This window comes from Lagopus muta, chromosome 3 (genome assembly GCF_023343835.1).
Source record: "Lagopus muta isolate bLagMut1 chromosome 3, bLagMut1 primary, whole genome shotgun sequence".
NCBI lineage: Eukaryota > Metazoa > Chordata > Aves > Galliformes > Phasianidae > Lagopus > Lagopus muta.
The window spans coordinates 93,413,360-93,419,081 of record NC_064435.1 but is presented as its reverse complement, the minus strand read 5'-3'; the positions used below and the strand labels follow the sequence as shown (position 1 = coordinate 93,419,081).

The 5,722-nt window shown below is 41.6% G+C and overlaps 1 long non-coding RNA gene across 1 annotated transcript; it reads right to left on the bottom strand.

Annotated features, from left to right (window-relative positions):
- Positions 1-778: 778 nt before the first annotated feature.
- On the bottom strand, positions 779-5,490 carry LOC125690790 (uncharacterized). Its single transcript, XR_007375798.1, has 3 exons — positions 5,381-5,490; positions 1,884-2,059; positions 779-1,207 (listed from the first exon to the last, which is right to left on the bottom strand). It is a non-coding gene; the product is annotated as an uncharacterized LOC125690790 (long non-coding RNA).
- Positions 5,491-5,722: the final 232 nt, after the last annotated feature.

Here is a 5,722-nt window from a genome sequence, read left to right as displayed (position 1 = left end):
TGCACTGCATTACTTATAAGAAAAGAACAGTTGCAGATGAATTCTCTTTTTTTCAGGCTTGTAGCTGCTGTGAAAAAGAGGTCCTCCTACAGAGATCATTTATATTCTGAATAAAACTTTGGTGATGACTCACAGCAGGAGGGGATGGACTCACCAACAGAGCAAAGTGACCATAGGCAACTCTGAAAATCTTTGCAAGGCAACAGAGCGAGACGGATGGCACAAGTCACTGGGAAAGACCTTTGTCATTTTTGGCAGTTATATACTTGTGGGAATACAAGAAAAACTGTTCAGAGCAGAAGCTGTGGAGCAAGATAAACAGCATGAGAACCAAGGACACCTCTAGAAGAAGAAAGAACGTCTGACGGCTCTGACTGGATAAGCTCCTGCATGCTCCTGGTTGAAGAGTGTTTGTAGAATGCTCTGTTGACATGTAAAGGTGGATGGGAAAGTTGTAGGGGTGGATGGGAAAGCTAGAAAAAGAAAACTGGTGAAGGTATATAAGTGATGTGAGAACTTGTGATAAATGATTTGGATCATTCACATCTGAGTCTGTGCATCAGACACTACAAATGGTGCCCACTGTGTGGGGCAAATCAAGCCAAGGCTGAGCGAGCCCTACGGAGAGATTGTTTGGCACATGTGCACATCGTTCTGCAGGACAGAAGGTGTCATTCAGTGGATTGAACGATCTTTTCTCAAGGAAGTTAACAACCCTGTTTTGTTTGCACAGCTCAAGTGAGTTTTATATTATGTCTCTCACCGTACTCTTCCTTATTTCATTATGCATATTCAATCACAAACTACATTGCCTGATCCTTTAACTGAGGGCAAACATAAGGCTGATCAAGCCACAGTCACCTTTGCTACCTCTCAATTATTTCAGCAAGCTCAACTCTCTCATCAATTTTTTCATCAGAATAGGAGAGCCTTACAAAAGCAATTCCAACTGAGAGCGGATCAAGCCTGCAACATTATTTTAATGTGCCCAGACTGCCAGGCAATTGCACCTTTGCCTCAAATTGGGGCAAATCCCCGTGGCACAGCATCTCTTTAACTGTGGCAGACAGATGTTACTCATCTAGGTGAGTGATCTTCTTCAGGCAGGTATGGTGTATCCACGGGATCAGTCCTTCCACCTTAGCCGCTGTATGAGTGGTCAAAAGCGCTTGATAGGGCCCTTCCCACTTTGGTTCCAAAGGTGAATCTGAGAAGGATTTAACATAGATAATCTCCAGGCAATATATCATGCACTGGTCAGTCCAAGGCCTGTGCTCTGGTACCCAATACCATTCTTTCAATTTTCCTTTATTGCTTTGTTAGGCTAATCACATATTTACTGAACATTTCATCCCCCACCTGCACAGTAATTCCCTTTTGTACAGTATAAGGTCACCCATAAAGAATCTCATATGAGCTTAACCCTTCCTTGGTTTAGTCTGAATTCCTAGAATTGCCAGAGGCAGTGCCTGCAGCCATGGAATCCCAGCCTCTTGGCTGAGTTTTATTATTTGTAACTTGATCAGATGATTCATCTTTTCCATCTGGCCACTTGACTGCGGCCTATAAGGTGTGTGCAATTGCCAATTAATTCCCAGTAATGTGCTAATTTCCTGGACCACTTTAGCAATAAAATGTGGGCCTTGATCTGATGAGATTGCTCCTGACACCCTGAACCTCGGAATTATATCTTGTAAAAAAACCTTTGTTACTTTCCTAGCCTTATTAGTTCTACAAAGGTGTGCCTCAAGCCATCCTGAAAAGGTGCCTCCAAGCAGTCTGAGGCTCTGGGATAGATGCGTAACTGGAAGTCACTACTGTCTTTTCTTCCCTTGTGCTTTTTCTTTTTATGAACTGTTGAAAAATTTTAAGTGTCTTCTTACCTGCATCTGCTGGGTATACTAAAGTACAGAATGAGTTTCTATTACGCTGGGATCTGACTGTCTGGGATCTGCACTGTCAGCAATCAGATTGACTTCAGTTCCTCCATGTAAAACTGTCACAAGATGTAGCTGTAGTACAGCCTCCTTGCTCCTTTGTCACTGTGCCTCATGTTGACCTGAAGAGATCATTTAAGCAGATGAGAGCTTCAGAGACAGTCAAGCCCTCAGTCAATCCCAAAACTAATCCTGCAGCTTAACTACAAAAAAAAAATCTGATGCAAATAAAAATCAGGGTCAGAATTCTTGACAGCCCAGGTTTGCCCAGACAGAATATTCCACTAACATGCCTATATTTCTTCCCTACTCTTCACTTCTTCAGGTGCAGTGCTGGTGTGTCTGTGGCTGTCTGAACTTCTCTGTGCCAACATGTATCTAAGACACTGATATCAAGCATTGCATGTTGGCAAGTTCTGTGGCAACTAAATCTAATGTGAAGGCTATAATCTGGTCTCTTCCCCATATTATTTCTTAAATTGATCTTAGTTTCTTCAATGTCTTTCCAGCCTGAATGAGGTCCCAAGTAGAGGCAAGCAGCTACAACCATTTCTTAGGCTCATGCTTTGACTTTTCCAGTTTTCTGTACTCCAAAGTTCTTACAGTTAAATAACAGTTTCATAGCTGCACAGTGAGGGGCAGACATTACTTCTGAATTCTGCAAAATTGTATTTCTTCTTAGAGGCTCTAGGATAAGGAAAATACAAAAGGAGCAAAATGAACATAATTAACTTAGAGGAAGAAAAATAAACTTGGGAAGCAAAGCTAAATAGGATAGTGAACCTTTTATTTTCCTGGAATGTACATGCAACAGCTTCATGCTCAGAAAAATCAGTGCTCCTGGGACCAATAGTCTGTAATATCTTCATCAGTGACATCGACAGCGGTATGAGTAGCTGATGACACCAAGCTGGGGAGTGTGGTTGACCACAACAGGGACAGGACACCATCCAGAGGGGGCTTGAGCAGTGGGACCAGGAGACCTCATGAGGTTCAACAAATACAAATGCAAATACAAAGACCTTGTACCTGGATTGAGGCAACACCTCACTGCCAATGAGTGTGGGGAGGAAAGGATTTCCTCCCACAAGCTGTGGGAGGAAAGGATTGAGTGCAGCCCTGCTGAAAAGGACCTGGAGGTATTGGTGGATGGGAAGCTGGACGTGAGCCAGCAATGTGCCCTCACAGCCTGGAAATACAATTGTATTCTTGACCGCATCAAAAGAAGTGTGGTCATCAGGTCAAGGGAGGTGATCCTACCCCCCTGCTCTGCTCTGGCCTCACCTGCAGTACTGCGTCCAGATGTGGAATCCTCGGTACAAGAGAGACATAGATCTGTTGTAATTGTGTCCATAGGAGGGCCACAAAAATCATCCAAGGAATGGAACACCCTTCTACGAGGTAGGAGTTTTGTAACACCATTCCATTCTCACTAGTCCCTTCACTACTGCACTCCTGTATTTTCCATTCACTGCGATGACCTTTCTGATCATTACAGTAATGTATCCATAAATAATGTTTAGCTTCAATTATTTATAGGTACTCCATGTAGATAAGTGATTTTTGAAAGGCAACTGTAAAAAATGCACTTTTGCTTCTTCATAAAAAATATATAAAAACAAAATACATTGCCTTATTTATTGCAATGTAGTAGAAATCTTCATGGTGATCCAGTACAGATGCTTCTTTTTCAGAAACACCCTTCAAAAGTGATATGAGAAGCCCTAGATTTTGACAGTTTAATTCAGAGTACATTATAACTTCTATATTAATACGTACTTGAAGCTCTGCTATAAACCTTGCATATGAAAAGAAACTCTATACCTCAAACTCCATGGTAAAGTTTATATATGAAAGATGTTCATGGAGGTTTTAACAGTTTTTTGCAATATTTATATGAAATGAGTTTTCCTCTTTGCTACCACAGAAACAATTTATTCTGTGCATTCCATCAATTTTACACTTGCTGGATAAATCTAATTATCAATAATGCAAAAGGCAGCCATGTAGACACACTCATCATGCAGTAATCTAGCATAGTGTCATGGAAGGCACGTCAGGGCATTATTCTCCTGGAACCAATTGTGACGTTTCTATCATACAGTCACTTTGAGTGCATTTCTACATGCATGTTTTAATGTTTTCAATATTGTCATAGGTCCAGCTTGAGCTCAGAGCATCCATTTGGGTTGAATGTGGGCAGTGTGCTGCTGAGACTAAGAGAACTAGCCTGGGTTATGGTATCTTCTGTTCGGTTCTGTCTCACAAGATTGCCTGACTCCCAGTTGTGTGAGAACTCAGGTGAGGTTGCTTGCATATCCTTGTCAACTCAATAACTGTGTGTAGTTTTGGGAGCCTTAATGTAAAGACAGTATTTGAGTATTAAGTAATAGTATTTGAGAGCATTCAAAGGAGGGTAAAGGGCCTGGAGGGTAAGACTATTAAACTGATGAATATCAACTTGCCTCTGAGTAATTTCCTCAGGATCAGTAAAAATTACCCAGAAACTCTGGCACTGAATGAGGTATAAAGGAGCACCAGTATCCCAAAATATCCAAAAACTCCTGCAGCTGCCTTGGTGCTGTTGGGACTGGGAACACCCGAACCTTATCTATGACAGCACTGGGTAGTACTTTGGTCTTTCCTGACCAAACCACCCCCAGGAATTTTACCAACAGGCCTGGCCTCTTTCCTGCAGATAAGTAGTTAGCACATTTGCTGCTTGACCTACCATCTCTAGTGAGTCAGATATCAAGGATGGATCTCTAGGGGATCCGTTACAAGTAGAGATTCAAGATCTAATTTAGAATTTTTATTTTCCTGACCCACCAGCTCCGTTGATTCAGAAGTCTGGTCATTGTCTATTGAAATATTATGAACCTGTCCTATTGGAAAATGCAAAGTTGTTTTTTTCCTGTCAATATACCAAGTTCTTGTTCTAAGCTTTCAATGTGGACTCTCAACAACTGGTCTTCATTTTCTAACGTATTGGCCCTTATTTCAGCCTGGTTTAAAGCATTTAACAGTGGCGATGTCACTGTAGAGGCAGCTAACTGCCATTCTTTTGTAATTAGTATATATTTGCTCAGCCATTGAAAATAGTCTGCCATACAATATTTCCCATAACACGTAGGGGACCCCATTTTTCAATGTTGGTTGCTAGTTCAAAATAGGGAGATCTTAAAAATCCCAGGATTTGTTCCAGAACCATTTTGTCTAGGGTGGTAATGTTCTCCCCCCAACCCATTTATAGAAATACCAGAGAAAAGGCGTTATATATTTTAGTATATTTGGCCCGTGGCTTGTCTAGTGCAAAATCAACAAGTATACAGATGCATAATTGACAAGTATACAGAGAAGTTAGGCTAGTCTTTAGAGAGCATATAGCTTAAGAAGATTATCATGTTGGAAAGGGGTAATCAGAAATGAATGGAAAAGCTTACCCATGTAAGCTCACAGAAAAAACTCCAAGAGGAACAATCTCCAGAGAGAAATCCTTCCTTAGTGGCAGTCACCCTTAAATCATTCCAGATGTGGAGCCAGGCTCTGTTCTTTCTGATCATGCAGATGAATTGCCTTCACCTGTGCTCTTGCAGCTGACTCATTGCTCGCCGCAGGTGATCAATCAGAGGTTCAGGCTGTGATTCTGTGAGACTACTGAAATTCCTGTCCTTTTTGTGGCTCTTAGCAAGTGCATCTTGTGCAGTTTCTTCCTATGAGTTTTGCTCACTGACTTCAGCCACTGCCAGAGCTTCATATCTGTTGCTTATCCGGTTTATCAACAG